The sequence below is a fragment of the Macaca fascicularis genome, chromosome 18, assembly GCF_037993035.2.
Source record: "Macaca fascicularis isolate 582-1 chromosome 18, T2T-MFA8v1.1".
Taxonomy (NCBI): Eukaryota; Metazoa; Chordata; class Mammalia; order Primates; family Cercopithecidae; genus Macaca; species Macaca fascicularis.
In genome coordinates this window covers 40,256,321-40,276,145 of record NC_088392.1, presented here as the reverse complement: position 1 = coordinate 40,276,145, position 19,825 = coordinate 40,256,321, and the positions used below count along the sequence as shown (strand labels likewise).

At 44.1% G+C, this 19,825-nt stretch overlaps 1 long non-coding RNA gene and 1 pseudogene across 1 annotated transcript in view; one reads left to right on the top strand and one right to left on the bottom strand.

Moving 5' to 3' along the window:
- Positions 1 to 170: 170 nt before the first annotated feature.
- LOC102142307 (signal recognition particle subunit SRP72-like) lies at positions 171 to 2,323 on the bottom strand (annotated as a pseudogene).
- Positions 2,324 to 4,472: 2,149 nt separating this feature from the next.
- Positions 4,473 to 19,825, top strand: part of LOC102131839 (uncharacterized) — a 31,355-nt gene continuing 16,002 nt past the window's right edge. Inside the window, exons 1-2 of the long non-coding RNA XR_006694072.2 lie at positions 4,473 to 4,520; positions 4,802 to 4,979. This is a non-coding gene — a long non-coding RNA (uncharacterized lncRNA). The remainder of the gene's footprint in view (positions 4,521 to 4,801; positions 4,980 to 19,825) is intronic.

Genomic DNA, 19,825 nt, shown 5'->3' with positions numbered 1-19,825 from the left:
ATAAAACTTAAATGAACTTTTTGTTTTAGATGGAATCTCTCTCTGTTGCCCAGGCTGGAGTGTGGTGGTTCATTCATAGCGCACTGCAGCCTCTTCTTTTTTTTTATTCTTCTTCTTGGTGTGTTACCTTTATTACATTCCTAGACTAGTTTAAAATTATATTCCTGAGACTAGTTTAAAAAACAGCCTGCAACAAGAATATTCTCATCACCAGCTACCTTTTCCACCTTTCTTCTTTTTCTGTTGCTGTTTCTTTTTTGTTGCTGGAGCCCCTGCAGGTTTCTGTGTCTTGGGAGTATGATGTTACTTGTAGAGGCAGATAGTGTCGCTGCACTGCCAGGTCTTGGGGAGGCGGGTGGGCTGCTCACAGTTTTTCTGGCATCCAGTTCTGATGAAGTTCCTGCAGTTGCTCCCTGGGTCCCTTTTCCAATCTGATCCTTACTTTTACCCTTCTTTCTTCCCTTGTAATAAGAATGTTCTTGCATTGGTAGCCATCTTTCTGGATCTGGGGTAACTTTTGCATCAGAATTCTTAGGCAATTTTCCCGTCTTTTTCTCTTTTTCAAATTTCCCCACCCTTGCCCCTTTCGTTGACCATCTCCAGTAACTTTTCCACCCTTCTTCCAAATGTATGTAGCACCAGGAGAATTTTCAAGAGCCTTGACATCTACTTTTAGAGACATGCTTTCTGATAATGACAAGTGTTCACAAAGAGCTCTGTCTTTCTCTGGATCTACAAGTGAGTAAGCAGAAATAAGCTGTGCCAGAGTGTAAAAATCTTTTGGATTTTGTTTCTATTGCTATTCTAGGTCACTAATTGCCTCCTTCTTCTGTTTATATTTGAATTTGAAGTTTGCAGCTTCTTTTATCAAGGACAAATGAGCAGGAGATTTGGGCCAATGGTTTTGACACCACTGAATAGTTTGTGTGAAGACCTCAATGGCAATATCAATCTCTTCTTCATGGCGATACATGATCACGAATACAGACACCATGCCTGGTTTCTGCTCTAACTCCTCTATGCTTCTCAATATTACACAAGCTTAGAAATATTACCTTGAGAAATTTTCAGCTGTGCCATGATCAGCTTCATTTCAGCTGCATTTCTGGATATTGATCTGAAAATTCCTGAAGCAGCTCTATTGTTTTTGTGTGCTGCTTTCCAGGCAAACCTGGGCAGCTTGGATTAACACAGGTGGGAGATGCTCGGGACTTTGGGACTATAAACTGGTGGATATTTTGTGACATTAATTGGCCTGGTTTGTGTACATAGCAAGTAAAGCATTGTTAAATTCTATAGCTTGTAGTTGTTTCTTGGAAAGCTCAAACTCCACTCTTTCTGCATTGATTAATTTCACCTTCTTCTTGGAGTCAAAGATGTTTTGGTCCGTGTTAATGGTAATGATGTTATTTGCAATTACAGCTAGTAATCCCACATCTGTTGGTTTCAGTTTTATTATTTGACTGTAAAGTTGCAAAGCCTCCTCTGTTCAACCCCGAAGCTGCAGAATATAGGCCATCTGACAATGAATGATGGCCAGTCCTGCCTGTGGGTCTTCCTCAGTCCCATCAGAGTCTTCTGATAATGAACAGCGGCAAAGATCTTCAGCTTTTTGTAGGATTTTCATGGCCTGGTTCAGCTGGCCTTGTCCAATCAGCGCACGTGCAGTGTTGTAGCACAGCTCATGTGTGCCTTCTTGGAGGCCCAAGTTCTCTGGAACTTTTCCCCAATTGCTTTGGGGAGTAACAACTGCTGAAAGGTTTGTTTTCCTTTCCTCATCATAATCATCTTGGGAGTTTCAGGTGAGATCTCTGTATACTGCTAAGCATGCATCGTAGCATTCCAAACGGCATAACGCTTGTCCATAAAACTCCTTCAGTTTGTTTGTCTGCTTGTTGGCACTTTCTGTAGTCTTCAAGGCTTTCTTAATTCTGTTCAGCTTGTAGTTGCAGTATGTCTTTTCTTTTTTTTTTGAGATGGAGTCTCACTGTGTTGCCTGGCTGGAGTGCAATGGCACGATCTCAGCTCACTGCAACCTCCGCCTCCTGGGTTCAAGTGAAATTCTACTGCCTCAGCCTCCGGAGTAGCTGGGATTACAGGTGCTCACCACTACGCCCAGCTATTTTTTGTATTTTTAGTAGAGACGGGGTTTTGCCATGTTGGCCAGGCTGGTCTCGAACTCCTGACCTTGTAATCCGCCTGCCTCGGCCTCCCAAAGTACTGGGATTACAAATCACCTGTAATCCCAGCACGGCCCATTGTTTAATGACATTTTGTTCTTTCTTTTCTTTCCTGTAGTTTCCTGACTAGCTGCCTTACCCATTATTCTCATGTTCCTGGAATTTGTGATACAAAAACAACATATTGCCAATCAATAGCTTATGTTTTGTTTGTTTTGAGGTGGAGTCTCACTCTGTCGCCCAGGCTGGACACACACACACACACACACACACACACACACACACACACACACACACACACAAAGTGGCGCGTTCTCTGCTCACTGCAACCTCCACCTCCCGGGTTCAAGCCATTCTCCTGCCTCAGCCTCCCAAGTTCCTGAAACTACAGGCATATGCCACCACGCCCAGCTAATTTTTTGCATTTTTAGTAGAGATGGGGTTTCACTGTGTTAGCCAGGATGGTCTCGATATCCTGGCCTCGTGATCTGCATGCTTCGGCCTCCCGAAGTGCGGGGATTACAGGCATGAGCCACCGTACCCGGCTAGCTTGTGTTATTTTACTGTAAATTCTTGGTAAACAATTTAGAAACTGCCTCTTCTTTTTTCCTTTAAAAATCCACTTGTAATTGCTGCTAACCAGAGCATATATTCAAGGCAATTTGAATTTATGCTTCCAGGTTGCAATCCTCAAACTTGGCCCAAATAAACTACTTATATTATTTTTGACTCTCCTTTTGCCTTGTGTGTACATAATGTCATCTGATTGTCTCAGTTTTACTGATATTAACACTGCAGTTGGCCTGGCACAGTGGCTCATGCCTGTAATCACAGCTCTTTGGGAGGCCAAGGTGAGAGGATTGCTTGAGCCTTGGAGTCTGAAACTGCAGTGAGCCATGATCATGCCATTTCACTGTAGCCTGGGTAACACAGACACCATTTACAGAACCAAAAATTAAAAACAAAGACAAACAAACAAAAAGATGGGCAAATGAGTTCAGGAATTGTTGCTGTGACCCCTTCCTTATGAAGTTCCTCATCAGCTTTTCATCTGATTGCTTCAGGAGATATTAAAGTTCAGTGCCTACATTCATTATGTCATCAGGTGTTGAAAAATGATGATTTTGTAATTCTGTCATTCCATTAGCATTTTTTATATTGTACTTGTGCAAAAAAGAACTTTCCCTCTTTCAATAATTTGATTATCTTTCAATATTTTTATACCATAGAGCAGAGAATAAGTTAAAAAATTGCAGTAAATAATGCACATAGGTCTTGGATCCACGTGGGACATCATTGAGGGGAACCTGCCCTTGGTGCGTCCAGCCTGCACCTAGTGCAGCTGAAGGGCACTAGGAGGGTCTTTGTTCCTTGGGTATGTTAAATAAACTGGGTTGTGCACCTGCATTTTCACTGTGACCTGTCATGTGAAGTCAGGTATGGAATTTTCCACTTGCGGTGTTATGTTGGCTCTCAAAAAGTTTTGGATTTTGGAACATTTCGGATTTCGGATTTTCGGGTTAGGGATACTCAGCCTATACCACGTGTTGTGGCTGGATGCTTTACATTTACTATTAATAGTTCACAGGCCAGGCTTGGTGGCTCATGCCTGTAATCCCAGCACTTTGGGAGGCTGAGGCCGGCAGATCATCTGAGGTCAGGAGTTCCAGACCAGCATGGCCAATATGGTGAAACCTTATCTCTACCAAAAAATACAAAAATTAGGCTGGAGTGGTGGCACATGCCTGTAATTCCAGCTTCTCTGGAGGTTGAGGCATGAGAATCTCTTGAACCCAGGAGGTGGAGATTGCAGTGAGCCGAGATCGTGCCACTGCACTCCAGCCTAAGTAACAGAGTGAGACCTTGCCTCAAAACAAATGAAGAATAAACAATAAAAAACAAACAAAACAAAACAAAACAAAACTAGGTTAACGGAACCTCATGATTGGATGAGATGGCTGTGGCAGGCTGGGCTGCCCAGGAAGCGGACTCAGAGAGCAAACCGTGCGCCTGCGTTCCACACTGGAAGAGAGCGTCAGGAAGCCGAACTAAAGAGGGGACTGACGTAACCCCAACACTACTCCCCGACCCCGGGAGGATTCAGTAGCTGAAGATTCCCGCAGTTGCCTCACGTTGGGGGTAGGGCTGGGCATTTGTTCCTCCCCTATTGTTCGGTCATTGGCTGTGGGCGGCCCCAGAAAGAAGGTGTGACCTTGGGTGGGGCAGTCTTCTTCAGCCAATCCTCAGAGAGGACTAACCCAGCACTCTCAGCAGAGGGAGACTGAGTCCTTCATTCCTGGGAGGTGTCTGGGAAGCACATCGCAGTGTGCACTGCAGCAGGTATTCATGTGTCATTTTACAGATAAGAAAACTGAGGTTCAGAAGGGATAGAGCCAGGATGTGAGCCTAGTTCTATTAATACCTTTGAATCCTGTGCTCTTTGCCACGGTCCTTGCTGCCAGTTCTGCACATTTTCGTGCCTTCCCGGCTTCTTACCCAGGCCGCCATGTTTCCGGGTGATCTTGTACTCTCTGTTCTAGTCTTGCCCTCCTGTCCTGCCCCGGGCAGTCTGTCTCTTGGTCAGCTGTCTCTCTTCACCGCAGCTTTGGCTCTGTTCTCAGGGATTGATCCACCACATCACATTCCGTGTTCGCTGCTGCCTGAACTCATCAAGGCGGACCCAATGAAAGCTGTGTTGAGGATGACTATTCTGGTGCTGAGGCTGGGTACACTGGTGAGGCCAGGAACACGGGATTGAATTCTAAGCAGAGCATCAGGATAGCTGTAGCAGAAATCCAGGCAAAGGCCAAGAAGGTGGGAATGGAATAGCAAGCACTGAATTAATTAATTAATTAGTTAATTTTTTGAGATGGAGTCTTGCTTTGCTGCCCAGGCTGGAGTGCGGTGGTGTAATCTTGGCTTACTGCAACCTCCCCTTCCAGGGTTCAAGCATTCTCCTGCCTCAGCCTCCCAAGTAGCTAGAATTACAGGTGCCTGCCACCATGCTCGGCTAATTTTTTGTATTTTTAGTAGAGACGAGGTTTTGCCATGTTGGCCGGGCTGGTCTGGAACTCCTGACCTCCAGCGATTAGCCAGCCTTGGGCAAGTGCTGAATTTAAACACGGCTCTCCCGAGGACTTCTATTGGGTTCTGCCTAATGGTAACCACCGAGGCTTTGAGACTTCGCTTACTCTGCAGATCTCCTGGGAGCAGCAGGAAACAAGAAACCCTTAGCCTTTTCAAAGTAATGGCCATTCTCCTCACTGACCTGACAAAGACAGATGTCAAGTGGGCCCTGCAGGAGTTTGACAGTTTGTCCAAACAACTGTTTTTAGTTGAGGCTATACATTCTTAGGAAAGGGTTTGTCAGTGTGGCACATTAAATCAGTTGGCCAGTATGGATTACTCTGACCATCTTCTTAGAAAGGAATGTCTTTGGGGATTTTCAGATGAGTGAATATTCAATGCTCTGTCTTTCAGCATTATCATCCACTTCTTCCTGCCCCTCGTAGAATTCTCTTTAGAGGATTGGCTCCTGGGCCTCCAGGATAGCAGGCAGTAGAGTAGGGTGGTGGGGGGAGAGGAAACTCTTAATCCCTTGCCAGGGATTTACTTTGTTCTTCTCATTCTGAGCCTCCCATACAATTCTGTTTTGAGCTTCACTTAGAAATTGGCCTTACTAGCTAGGAAAGGGGAATTCTTTTCGCAACAATCAGAAAATGTAATCCCTTCTCAGGCGGCTGGAGTCCTTTTATTCACCTCTCCAGACGTTGGGCTGCTGGCTGCTCCTCTCTGCGGCCTGGCTATCTCTCCCTTACCTCCCAGAGTTAGGGTAATAGCTGACATTTTTCTTCACTAGGCTTTCCTAAGGGATTTCATTCCGTTTGTGAGACACTTTAATTCCTCAAGCTGCAAAGTTTGCTTATTATTATTATATATATACATATTTTCTTTTTTTAGACAGAGTCTCACTCTGTTGCCCAGGCTGAAGTACAGTGGCACCATCTCGGCTCACTGCAACCTCTGCCTCCCAGGTTCAAGCAATTCTCCTGCCTCAACTTCCTGAGCAGCTGGGACTACAGGCACGTGCCACCACGCCTGGCTAATTTTTGTATTTTTGGTAGAGACGAGGTTTCATCATATTGGCCAGGCTGGTCTCGAACTCCTGACCTTGTAATCCACCTACCTCTGCCTCCCAAAGTGCTGGGATTACAGGCATAAGCCACCACACCCAGCTTATTCTGCATAATTTTTAAGAGGTGTGAATTGTTTTAAGATCAAATTTAAAAGTACATTTTCTTTCTCATCTTGTCATTAACTGATGTTGGGTATGTGTGTGTGCTTGTGATTTTCCTGGCTGGGCCCTTGTATAACTTCAAAGAGGGCTGGTGCCTTGCCTTTAGGCTGCTGGATAGCACTCCTCCAGATCTTCCCCCTACTGAGCAGCTCCGTGGACCTGTGCAAATCTCTAACCAGCTTTGTTGGACGACAAAATACCCTGGAGAATATCAAGCCCTTTAACACACCCAGTTTGTGCTCCCAGCCATAAGATCTCTTTGGCCATGTATGTGGGATTCCCATGAAGGAGAAGCCTCATTTCCAGCAAGAATCTGGCTTCCACCTAGACTTGGGAAACAGATACTGAAAAGCATATTGCTGATCAACTAGACAACCGGCTTCCACTCTTGATTGCCTGTGTAATCCATCTAGAGCAGCCAGAGCAATTTATTTATTTAAAAATTTAAAATTGGCCAGGCACAGTGGCTCACGCTTGTATTCCCAGAACTTTGGGAGGCCAGGGTGGGCAGATCACTTGAGGCCAGGAGTTCAAGATCAGACCGGCCAACATGGTGAAACCCTGTCTTTACTAAAAATAGAAAAAGTTGCTGGGCAAGGTGGCTCATGCCTGTAATCCCAGCACTTTGAGAGGCCTGGGCGGGTGGATCACGAGGTCAGGAGCTCAAGACCGTCCTAGCTAACACGATGAAACCCCGTCTCTCTCTACTAAAAATACAAAAAATTAGCCAGGTGTGGTGGCACATGCCTGTAGTCCCAGCTACTTGGGAGGCTGAGGCAGGAGAATGGCTTGAACCTGGGAGGCAGAGGTTGCAGTGAGCCAAGATCGCGCAACTGCACTCCAGTCTGGGCGACAGAGCAAGACTCTGTCTCAAAAAAAAAAAAAAAAAAAAGAAAAGAAAAGAAAAAGAAAAAAAATTAGACGGGCATGGTGGTACGTGCCTGTAATTCCAGGTGCTTGGGAGGCTGAGGCAGGAGAATCGCTTGAACCCGGAAGGCAGAGGTTGCAGTGAGCCAAGTTCGTACCATTGCACTCCAGCCTGGGTGACAGAGTGACTCTATCTCAATAAATAAATAACAAGTAAAAATTCAAAATTATTCAAAAATTTAAAATTATTTATATGTGTTTTGTAGAAAGTCAGATATAGCAGATAAGCAGATTAAGAAAATAAAATCCGGCCGGGCACGGTGGCTCAAGCCTGTAATCCCAGCACTTTGGGAGGCCGAGGCGGGCGGATCACAAGGTCAGGAGATCGAGACCACAGTGAAACCCCGTCTCTACTAAAAATACAAAAAATTAGCTGGGCGCGGTGGCCGGCGCCTGTTGTCCTAGCTACTCAGGAGGCTGAGGCAGGAGAATGGCGTGAACCCAGGAGGCGGAGCTTGCAGTGAGCTGAGATCGCGCCACTGCACTCCAGCCTGGGCAACAGCGTGAGACTCCGTCTCAAAAAAAAAAAAAAAAAAGAAAATAAAATCCTTATATTTCCAAAAGATTAACCTTCAATGTATATCCTTCTAGTATAGTGTGAGATATATACTTCATGTATGTATATACATATATACTTACCAGGTGAAATTATACTGTACATACTATTTCATAATCTGATTTTTTTCCAGTTAATCTCAATTTTACCATGTTGATACATTTTCATTTCTTCTAATACCTAACCTCAATTTCAGTTATCCCAGTTGTTCCCCAAATGTCCTTTCTAGTTGGTTTGTTCAAAGCAAGACCCGCCAGGCACGGTGACTCACATCTGTAATCCCAACACTTTGGGAAGCTGAGGCAGGCAGATCACTTGAGGCCAGGAGTTCGAAACCAGCTTGGCCAGCATGGTGAAACCCTGTCTGTAGTAAAAATAGAAAAAATTAGCAGGGCGTGGTGGCACACACCTGTAGTCCCAGCTACTCTGGAGGCTGAGGCATGTGAATTGCTTGAAGCTGGAAGACAGAGGTTGCAGTGAGCTGAGATTATGTCACTACACTCCAGCCTGGGCAACAGAGCAAGGCTCTGTCTCAACAAACAGACAAACAAAAGCAGTCACAACAAAAAAACAGAAGCAAAGCAAGACCCAATCTAGGTCCCACATGACATCAGGTTGTTGTTTCTTTTCATTTCATTTTTGAGACGGGCTTGCTGTTGTCCAGGCTGGAGTGTAGTGACGCGATCTCAGCTCACCACAACCTCTGCCTCCAGGGTTCAAGTGATTCTCCTGCCTCAGCCTCCTGAGTACCTGGGATAACAGGTACCTGCCACATGCCTGGCTAATTTTTGTGTTTTTAGTAGAGATGGGGTTTCACCATGTTGGCCAGGCTGGTCTTGAACTCCCAACCTCAAGTGATCCACCCCCTTCAGCTTTCCAAAGTACTGAGATTACAGGTATGAGACACCCCGCCAGGCCTGGTTGTTGTTTCTTGAGCCTCTTTTTTTTTTTTTTTCAGATGGAGTTTCACTCTGTCACCCAGGCTGGAGGTGCAGTGGTGCAATCACTGTTCACTGCAGCCTCGATTGCCTGGGCTCAAGCGACTCTTTCACTTCAACCTCCTGAGTAGCTGGAACTACAGTAACGTGCCACAATGCCCAGCTAATTTTTAAATTATTTGTAGAGAAGAGGTATCACTGTGTTGCCCAGACTGGTCTTGAAGCCCTGAGTTCAAATGATCTTCTTGCCTCGGCCTCCCATAGTGCTGAGATCTCATGAGCCGCCATGCCCGGCTCTCTTGAATCTCTTTTAATTTTCCATAGTTTCTGTTTTCATGATAGTCTTGTTGAAGATGACAAGTCAGTGAATCTACATAATTTACCATCTTCTGGATTTGTCTAGTTGCTTCTTTGTGGTATCATAGCTTTTAACTGGGTGGATTCAAATTAGGTATTTTTGGCTAGAGTACATTATAGATGCTGTTGTCTACTCCACATTGTATCCTCCAGCAGACATACCTGGGTAACCATCCTGAGGAATGCTGAGGTTGACAACTGGGATGTGGTGATGACTGTCTGCTCTCCTTGAGACTAGACAGGGGTTAGCAAATCTTTTCTTTTTTCTTTTTTTTGAGACAGAGTCTTGCTCTTTCGCCCACACTGGAGTGCAGTGGCGTGATTTGGGCTCACTACAAGCTCTGCCTCTTGGATTCAAGCGATTTTCCTACCTCAGCCTCCTGAGTAGCTGGGATTACAGGCTCCCACCACCACGTCCGGCTAATTTTTGTATTTTTAGTAGAGATGGAGTTTCTTTTTTTTTTTGTATTTTTAGTAGAGATGGGGTTTCACCATATTGGCCAGGCTGGTCTCGAACTCCTGACCTTGTGATCCGCCCACCTCAGCCTCCCAAAGTGCTGGGATTACAGGCGTGAGCCACAGCGCCTGTCAAAGATGTGATTTCATCACATTGACCAGCCTGGTCTTGAACTCCTGACCTCAAGTGATCAGCCCACCTTGGCCTCCCAAAGTGCTAGGATTACAGGCGTAAGCCACCACACCTGGCCAGCAAATCTTTTCTTAAAAGGCCAGGTTGTAAGTATTTTAGACTTTGTAGGCTAAACAGTCCCTGTTGCAACCATGCATCTCAACTATGTTGTGTGAGAACAACTATAGACAATCAATTCACAAATGGGCATGTCTGTGTTGTGATAAAACTTTATTTACAAAAACAGGTAGTAGGCCTGATTTGCCAAGTGGGCTATAGTTTGTAAACCTCTAGCCTAGAAAATAATCTGTGTGATGTTACTACTTTGGCTGGGTAAATGTCAGTACCCCACCAAACATTTACCTAATATATTAGCCAGAATCAAACATTCTGTTAGGGCTTATAAAATGCTAATTTTCTTATTTCTGTTATTTTTATACTTCCCTTAGCTAATTTTTTTAAATTAAAAAAATTAAATTGTAGGCCAGGTGCGGTGGCTCATGTCTGTAATCCCAGCACTTTGGGAAGCTGAGGCGGGTGGATCATGAGGTTAGGAGTTCAAGACCAGCCTGGCCAAGATGGTAAAACCCCGTCTCTACTAAAAATTAAAAAAAAAAATTAGCCAGGCATGGTGGCAGCTGCCTGTCATCCCAGCTACTCTAGAGGCTGGGACAGGAGAATCGCTTGAACCCGGGAGGCCACTGAGATTGTGTCACTGCACTCTAGCCTGGGTGACAGAGCAAGATGCCATCTAAAAAAAACAAAAAAAGTTAAACTGTAAATACTTTCTATTTTGAAATAACTTCAAACTCAGTGAAAAGTTGCAAGAATAATACAATGAATTCTCTTTACTTAGATTCACCGATTGGTAATATTTTGGCACATTTCTCATTCTCTATATGTGTATACATTTATATATATATACACACACACATCTTATATATACCTAAATGTACATATTATTTTTATCTGAATCATTTGAGAGTAAGTTGCAGACATTATCCCCTTGTGTCTAAACAGTTTAGTGTGCATTTCTTAAGAATAAGGTTGTTCTCCTTTTTTTTTTTTTTTTCCAGACGGAATCTTGCTCTGTCACCCAGGCTAAAGTGCAGTGGTGCAATCTCACTGCAACCTCCACCTCCTGGGTTCAAGTGATTCTCCTGCCTCAGCCTCCTGAGTAGCTGGGATTACAGGCGCCCACCATCACGCTTGGCTAATTTTTGTATTTTTAGTAGAGACGGGGTTCCACCATGTTGGCCAGGTTGGTCTCGAGCTCCTGACCTCAGGTGATCTGCCCGCCTTGGCTTCCCAAAGTGTTGGGATTACAGGCGTGAGCCACTGTGCCCGGCCAGGTTGTTCTCTTTTGTAATCAGTTATTAGAATCAGGAAATTGGCCGGGCGCGGTGGCTCAAGCCTGTAATCCCAGCACTTTGGGAGGCCGAGACGGGCGGATCACGAGGTCAGGAGATCGAGACCATCCTGGCTGACACTGTGAAACCCCGTCTCTACTAAAAACTACAAAAAACTAGCCGGGCGAGGTGGCGGGCGCCTGTAGTCCCAGCTACTCGGGAGGCTGAGGCAGGAGAATGGCGTGAACCCGGGAGGCGGAGCTTGCAGTGAGCTGAGATCTGGCCACTGCACTCCAGACTGGGTGGCAGAGCGAGACTCTGTCTCAAAAAAAAAAAAAAAAAAAAATAGAATCAGGAAATTTAACATTTACTATAATAATATTGTCTAATCTAGAGACCATATTTAATTGCCGCCAATTATCCCAACAATATCTTTTATGGAATTTTTTTTGGACGAAGAGCCAAATTCAGAATAAGACATTGTGTTTGGTTGCCAAGTTTCTTTTTCTTTAGTCTGAAATGGCTTGGCATTCTTTGTAAAAAGCTTTCTCTTATTAACTGGGGTGATCTGGTTTTCCTAAAATATAGTTTCTAGAACTATAATAACTATAACTAGAAAAATGTAATCTTTAAAAAATATAAACTATATAATACAACACTCCTCACTTTTCTCCAAAGCACTTTCCAGGTTAAAACCCTTGAAAGACTTCACATTTCACACCCAATAAAGTCCAAACTGCTTACTGTGCTGTGCAGGCTGATCTAGCTCCAGGCCCTCATTGCCTACCCTTTTCCTCTGCACTGACTTTGCTCCAGCCACACTGGCTTCTTGCTGCTTCAGGGATACAGTTAACTCATTCCTGTCTTAATGCCTTTGCTTGTGCCCTTCCTTCCATGTAAGATGATTTACAGCTAGGTCTTCACGTGTTGGCTTCTTCCAGTCACTGAAGCCTCAACTCCTTCCCTGACACAGTCTATGGAGCTCCTCTCTGACATACAATCTTGTTTTATTGTCCTCACAACATATCTCACTGAATGAAATTATCACATTTATTAGTTTTCTTCTTAAATTTCTATCTCTTTTTCAAAAAACATAAGCTTCCTGAAGACATAGTTCTTTTTTTTTTTTTTTTTTTTTTTTTTTGAGACAGAGTCTTGCTCTGTCACCCAGGCTGGAGTGCAGTGGCGTGATCTCCACTCACTGCAACCTCCGACTCCTGGGTTTCAATGATTCTCCTGCCTCAGGCTCCCCAGTAGCTGAGATTACAGGCTCATGCCACCACGGCTAATTTTTGTATTTTTAGTAGAGAGGGGGTTGCGCCATGTTGGCCAGGCTGGTCTCAAACTCCTGAGCTCAGGTGATCCGCCCACCTTGGCCTCCGAAAGTGCTGGGATTACAGGTGTGAGCCAGCACTTTTCTGCCGCACCCGGCAGAAAACATAGTTCTTGTCTTTTTTCCCTCCAGTGCCTAGAATAATTTTTTGTTTATAATAAGTTCTCAACAAATATTTATTGAATTACAACATAATACTGGAAGTCCTAGCCAGAGCAATTAGGCAAAAGAAAGAAAAAAAAGGACATTCAATTTGAAAAGAAGGAAGTAAAATTGTCCTTGTTTACAGATGACATGATTTTATATATAGAAAAATCAGGCTGGATGAGGTGGCTCATGCCTGTAATCCCAGCACTTTGGGAGGTTGAGGACAGTGGATCACTTGAGGTCAGGAGTTTGAGACTAGACTGGCCAACATGGCGAAACCCTGTCTCTATTAAAAATACAAAAAAATTAGCTGGGCGTGGTGACTTATGCCTGTAATCCCAGTTACTCAGGAGGCTGAGGTAGGAAAATCACTTGAACCCGGGAGGTGGGGGTTGCAGAGAGCTGAGATCACACTGCTGCACTCCAGCCTGGGCAACAGTGCAAGACTCTGTCTCAAAAAAAGAGAAAACTATAAAGACTCTACTCAATAATTCTCAGAATTAATAAGTGAATTTAATAAAGTTGCAGGATATGAAATCAATATTCAAAAACAAGTAGCATTTCTAGACACAAACAAGAAAAGAACTCAAGATGGCACAATGGTGTACGTCTGTAATCCCAGCTACTCAGGAGGCTGAGGCAGGCAGATTGCTTGCACCCAGGGGTTCAGACCAGCTTAGGCAACATAGCAAGACTCCCATCTCAAAAAAAAAAAAAAAAAAGGTTTAGAAGATAATCCCATTTACCATAGTTACACCCCAACCCCTGCCCCCCAAAAAACCCCAAACCCTAAGAATAATTTTTTCTTTTTTTGAGATGGAGTTTTGCTCTTGTTGCCCAGGCTGGAGTGCAGTGCTGCAATCTCTGTTCACCGCAACCTCTGCCTCCTGGGTTCAAGTGATTCTCCTGCCTCAGTCTCCTGAGTAGCTGGGATTACAGGCACCTGCCACCATGCCCGGCTAATTTTTGTATTTTTAGTAGAGACAGGGTTTCACCATGTTGGCCAGGATGGTCTTGATCTCTTGACCTTGTGATTCACCTGCCTCAGCCTCCCAAAGTGCTGAGATTACAGGTGTGAGTCACTGCGCTTGACCTAATTTTTGTATTTTTTAGTAGAGATGGAGTTTCACCGTATTGGCCAGGCTGGTCTCAAACTCCTGACCTCAGGTGATCCACCCAATTTGGCCTCTCAAAGTGCTGGGATTACAGGTGTGAGCCACCAAGCCCAGCCCGTAAGAATAAATTTAACCAAGGAAGTAAGAAAGTATCTGCTAGGCAAACTAGAGAACACCAGTGAAAGAATTGAAGAGAACACGAATTGGAAGACACCTGGCGTGGTGGCTCACGCCTATAATCCCAGCACTTTGGGAGGCTGAGGGGGGTGGATCACCTGAGGCCAGGAGTTTGAGACCAGCCAGGCCAACATGGTGAAACCATCTCTACTAAAAATACAAAAAAATTAGCCAGGCATGGTGGCGCATGCCTGTTAATCCTAGCTACTTGGGAGGCTGAGGCAGGAGAATTGCTTGAACCTGGGAGGCGGAGGTTGCAGTGAGCCCAGATCGTGCCCCTACACTCCAGCCTGGGCAATGGAGCAAGACTTTACCTCAAAAAAGAAAAATAAATAAATAAATAAAATAAAATATATAAATAAATAAATTGGAAGCCATCCCATGCTCACAGGTCAGAATAACTGATGTTGTTAAAATAACCATACTACCCAAAGCAATCTACAGATTCAACTAAATCTCTATCAAAATACCGATGACAGTCTTCACAGAAATAGAAAAACAATCCTAAAATTTGTACCAAACCACGAACGACTGTATAGCCAAAGGAATCCTGAGCAAAAAGTACAAAGCTGGAGGCATGATGCTACAAGACTTTATAGTACAAAGCTATAGTAACAGCATGGTGCTGACATAAAAACAGACACATTAAACCAATGGAACAGAATAGAGAACCCAGAAGTAAATTCATGTGACTATTGCCAACTGATTTTTGACACAGATACCAAGAATACTCATTGAGCAAAGGGTGATCTCTTCAATAAATGATTCTGGTTATTTTTATGCAGAAGAATTAAACTAGACCTCCACCTCTCATGCTATACAAAAACCAACTGAAAATGCATCAAAGACCTAAATGTAAGATTTAAAACTATAAAACTACTAGGAGAAGGTCAGGTGCAGTGGCTCACGCTTGTAATCCTATCACTTTGGGAGGCTGAGGCGGGTGGATCACACTTGAGTTCAGGAGTTCGAGACCAGCCTGGCCAACATGGTGAAACCCCATTTCTACAAAAAAATACAAAAAATTAGCCGGGTGTGTTGGTGGGCGCCTGTAATCCCAGCTACTCGGGAGGCTGAGGCAGGTGAATCACTTGAACCTGGGGGTGCGGAGGTTGCAGTGAGCTGCCACTTCACTCCAGCCTGGGCAAAAGAGCACAACTCCATCTCAAAACAAGCAAACAAACAAAAACAAGTGAACAAAAAACTACTAGGAGAAAACATAGGACAAACACTTTGGGACATTGGCTTGGGAAAATATTTTTTGAATAAGAGCTCAAAAGCAACAAAAGCAAAAAAAGCAAAAATAAACAAATAGGATGATATCAAACTAAAAATCTTCTGCATAGCAAAGAAAACATTCAACACAGTGAAAAGACAACCTAAAGAATGGGAGAAAGTATTTTCAAACTATCTAACAGGGAATTAATATCCAGAGCATGCAAGGAACTCAAACATCTCAACAGCAAAAAACCAAACAATCCAATTTAAAAAATGGGCAAATGATCTGAAAAGACATTTCTCAAAAGAAGATGTACATATGGCAAATACATATATGAAAAAATGCTCAACATCACTAATCATCAGGGAAATGCAAATTAAAACCACAATGAGGTATCATCCCTTTCCAGTTAGAACTGCTATTATCAAAAAGACAAAAGCTAACAAATGCTAGCACGTATGTAGAGAAAAGAGAATTCTTATGCACTGCTGCTGGGAATGTAAACTAGTATGACCACAGTGGAGAACTGTATGGAGGGTCCTTAAAAAACTACAAATAGAACTACCATATGATCCAGCAATTCCACTACTGGGCATTTACCCAAAGGAAAGGAAATCAGTATATCGAAGAAACCTCTGCATCCTCATGTTTATTGCAGCAATATTCACACTAGCCAAGGTATGGAAACAACCTAGGTATTTAACAACAGATGAATGCATAAAGAAATTATGATATAAATACACAATGGAATACTATTCAGCCATAAAAATGAATGAAATTCTGTCATTTGAGGCAACATGGATGGAACTGGAGGACATTATGTTAAGTGAAATAAGCCAGATGCTGGGTGCGGTGGCTCACGCCTGTAATCCCAGCACTTTGGGAGACCAAGGCGGGCAGATCACCTGAGGTCAGGAGTTCAAGACCAGCCTGGCCAACATGTTGAAACCCCATCTCTACTAAAAATACAAAAAGTAACTGGTTGTGGTGGTGGACATCTGTAGTCCCAGCTACTCAGGAGGCTGAGGCAGGAGAATTGCTGGAACCCAAGAGGGGGATGTTGCGGTGGGCTGAGATTGCACCATTGTACTCCAGCCTGGGTGACAAGAGCAAAACTCCATCTAAAAAAAAAAAAAAAAAAAAAAAGCCAGAAAAGCAGGTTAAACCCTGCACATTATGTGTGGAAGCTAAAAAAAGTTTATCTCATAGAAGTAAAAAGTAGAACAGAGGATACTAGAAGCTGGAAGGGTAGGGAAAGGGAAGGATAGGGAGAGATTTGCTAAAGAATACAAAATTACAGCTAGATAAGAGGAATAAGGTTTAATGTTCTCTACCACTGTAGGATGACTATAGTTAACAATAATATATAGTTTCAAATAGCTAGAAGGAGGATATTGAATGTTCCCAACACAAGGAAATGATAAATGCTTGAGATGATGGGTATATGAATCACCTTGATCTGTCTGATCACTATACATGGTGTGTATCAAAACATCATTATGTACCCCATAAATATGTACGATTATTATGTGTTAATTAAAAATTTATTTTAATAGTTAAATTAATCATACACACAAGGGAAAATTTTACAGACAAAAATCCCCAAAGTCCAGGGCTGTCTCTTGCTTGCTATGGAGAATCTGACGCTAGTTGTTTCCCCTATGATCCCCGCTCCCAATGGTGGTCCTCCTCCGTGACTTCAGGTCTCACCGGGCTCTGGTAGCTCCATCTTCTCCTTTCCTCCTCTATCCAAGGGGAAGTGACCAGTCTTTGTTTGTTTTCTCCCTTAACTCTATCTATGCCTCTACTGGGAGTCCCTTCATTAGGGTTTTTTTCACTTGAGCTACCCTTGGAGAATTCTGTTTCCAGCTGGGACCCTGGATGATGGACAGAGTAAGGAGCAACCACTATGCCCTGGCAATAAATGATGGTTCAGCTGTGTGAGCATTGTCTATATGTGCAGTCAGCTGCTTCCTCATCCTCCTCTTCACCATGTTAGTCCCATGTCTTTTCAACGTGCTAACTCCTTTATACTAACAATTATTAAAGAGTTGATTTGTTCTACATACCCAGTGACAAATACTCTTCTGAAAACTTGAAGTGGCCGGCGCAGTGGCTCACGCCTGTAATCCCAGCACTTTGGGATGCCGAGGTGGGTGGATCACCTGAGGTCGGGAGTTTGAGACCAGCCTGACCAACATGGAGAAACCCCATCTCTACTAAAAATACAAAATTAGCTGGGCGTGGTGGCACATGCCTATAATCCCAGCTACTAGGGAGGCTGAGGCAGGAGAATTGCTTGAGCCTGGGAGGCGGAGGTTGTGGTGAGCCGAGATCGTGCCATTGCACTCCAGCCTGGGCAACAAGAGTGAAACTCCGCCTAAAAAAAATAATAATAAATAAATAAATAAATAAATAAAAACTTGAAGTGGACAATGAGACTGGGATTAACATGCCTATGTAGAGTCGGCAATGCAATTAGATACAATTTGTGCCTGGATATCTGACTTCATGTCTAAAATTCCACCAGTGACTAATTGTTAGAGTTGCCTCCTTCCATCTTTCCTCTTGTAAAATTCATCTATTTCTGGAATGAATATTAATATTTATTGAATGCTTTTCTTTTTTTTTTTTGAGACAGAGTCTCACTCTGTCTCCCAGGCTGGAGTGCAGTGGCAAGATATTGGCTTGCTGCAACCTCCACCTCCCAGGTTCAAGTGATTCTAGTGCCTCAGCTTCCCAAGTAGCTGGAATTACAAGAGCACGCCAGCATGCCCGGCTAATTGTGTGTGTGTGTGTGTGTGTGTGTGTGTGTGTGTGTGTGTGTATATATATATATATATTTTTTTTTTTAGTAGAAACAGGGTTTTGCCATGTTGGCCAGACTGGTTTCAAACTCCTGACTTCAAGTGATTCACCCTCCTTGTGCTGGAATCCCAAAGTGCTGAGATTACAGGTGTGAGCCACAGCTCCCGGCCTGAATGCTTATTTTATGTGAGTTACTTTCGCATTCATTAAATCAAATAATCTTTACAACGCATTTTTTTTTTTTTTGGTTACAAGAAAGGTAAGCTAACCTGATAAATGGCAGAGCTGGAGCCGGACGGAACCCCAGGCCTCCTGGCGTGAATCCTTTGCATTCCTGGGGAGAGTTATACATTCAGTCTCACACTTCTTAGTGTCAATGAATATTTTAGGTAATGGAAAGTAATTCTGGAGCCCAGAGAGAGAGAAGATAGGATGGAACTATGATAAAGGGGAAGACACGAAAATACAGCTAATTATTTAGCGAGCATCTACTTGTATGCTGAGCACTGGGTATGGTTCCTTCCACATATTCCCCAGAAGAGCTTTGTAAGGAGGATTGTGCTACCCACGTTTTACGGAGGATGAACTTGGGGCTCAGGGAAGTTTGGTAGTTTGACCAAGGTCCTACAGCCAGTAAGTGGTTGGGGATGCATTATGCGTAGAGCTAGGTGAGCCTGACACTGTTTGCTTTCTTTCCATTACACCTGCCTGTCATAGGAGAAAATTTCAGAAAAGGGATACCAAAATTATGGGGAAACCTGTCTTGGATATTGCCAAGGGTCAGCCCAGAAAGAAGCCCTGAATACTACTATTCACAAAAACTTCATTTGAAGGACACATTTGTGTGGTGGAGTGGCTGAGGGACACCATGGGCCACTAGATGGCACCAGTTCAGCGTCAGAAGAAGCTTTTCCCCATTATTTTTGTGGGCAAAGGATGCATGTAGCACCCTGTCCTTGCTCCCCAGGGTGGCACAAGAGAATGAGTACCAGCAGGTGAATGCTGCAGGGGCCATCCTGGAGTCTGTCTGACATAGCGTCTTTGGAGTGGGCAATTTTTTTTCTTTTAAGACAGAGTTTCACTCTGTCACCCAGGCTGAAGTGCAGCAGTGCCATCTCAGCTCTCTGCAACTGCTGCCTCCCAGGTGCAAGTGATTCTTTTGCCTTGGCCACAATTTTTTGTGTATATATACTTTTTTTTTCTTTTTTTGGTGGGGGGATGGAGTCTCACTCTGTCGCACTGGCTGGAGTGCAGTGGCATGATCTCAGCTCACTAGAACCTCTGCCTCCCTGGGTTCAAGTGATTCTCCTGCCTCAATGTCCCAAGTAGCTGGGATTAAAGGTGCCCGCCACCATGCTGGCTTATTTATTTATTTATGAGACGAAGTCTCGCTCAGTCACCAGGCTGGAGTACAGCAGCACAATCTCGGCTCACTGCAACCTCTGCCTCCTGGGTTCAAGTGATTTTCCTGCCTCAGCCTCCCAAGAAGCTGGGACTACAGGTGTGTGCCACCACACCCAGCTAATGTTTGTATTTTTAGTAGAGACGAGGTTTCACCACGTTGGCCAGTATGGTCTTGATCTCTTGACCTCGTGATTCACCCGCCTCAGTCTGCCAAAGTGCTGGGATTACAGGCATGAGCCACTGCGCCCGATCTAATTTTTGTATTTTTTAGTAGAGATGGGGTTTCACCATGTTGGCCAGGCTGGTCTCAAATTCCTGACTTCAAATGATCTTCCCACCTTGGTCTCCCCAAGTGCTGGGATTACAGGCATGAGCCACCGCGCCCAGCCC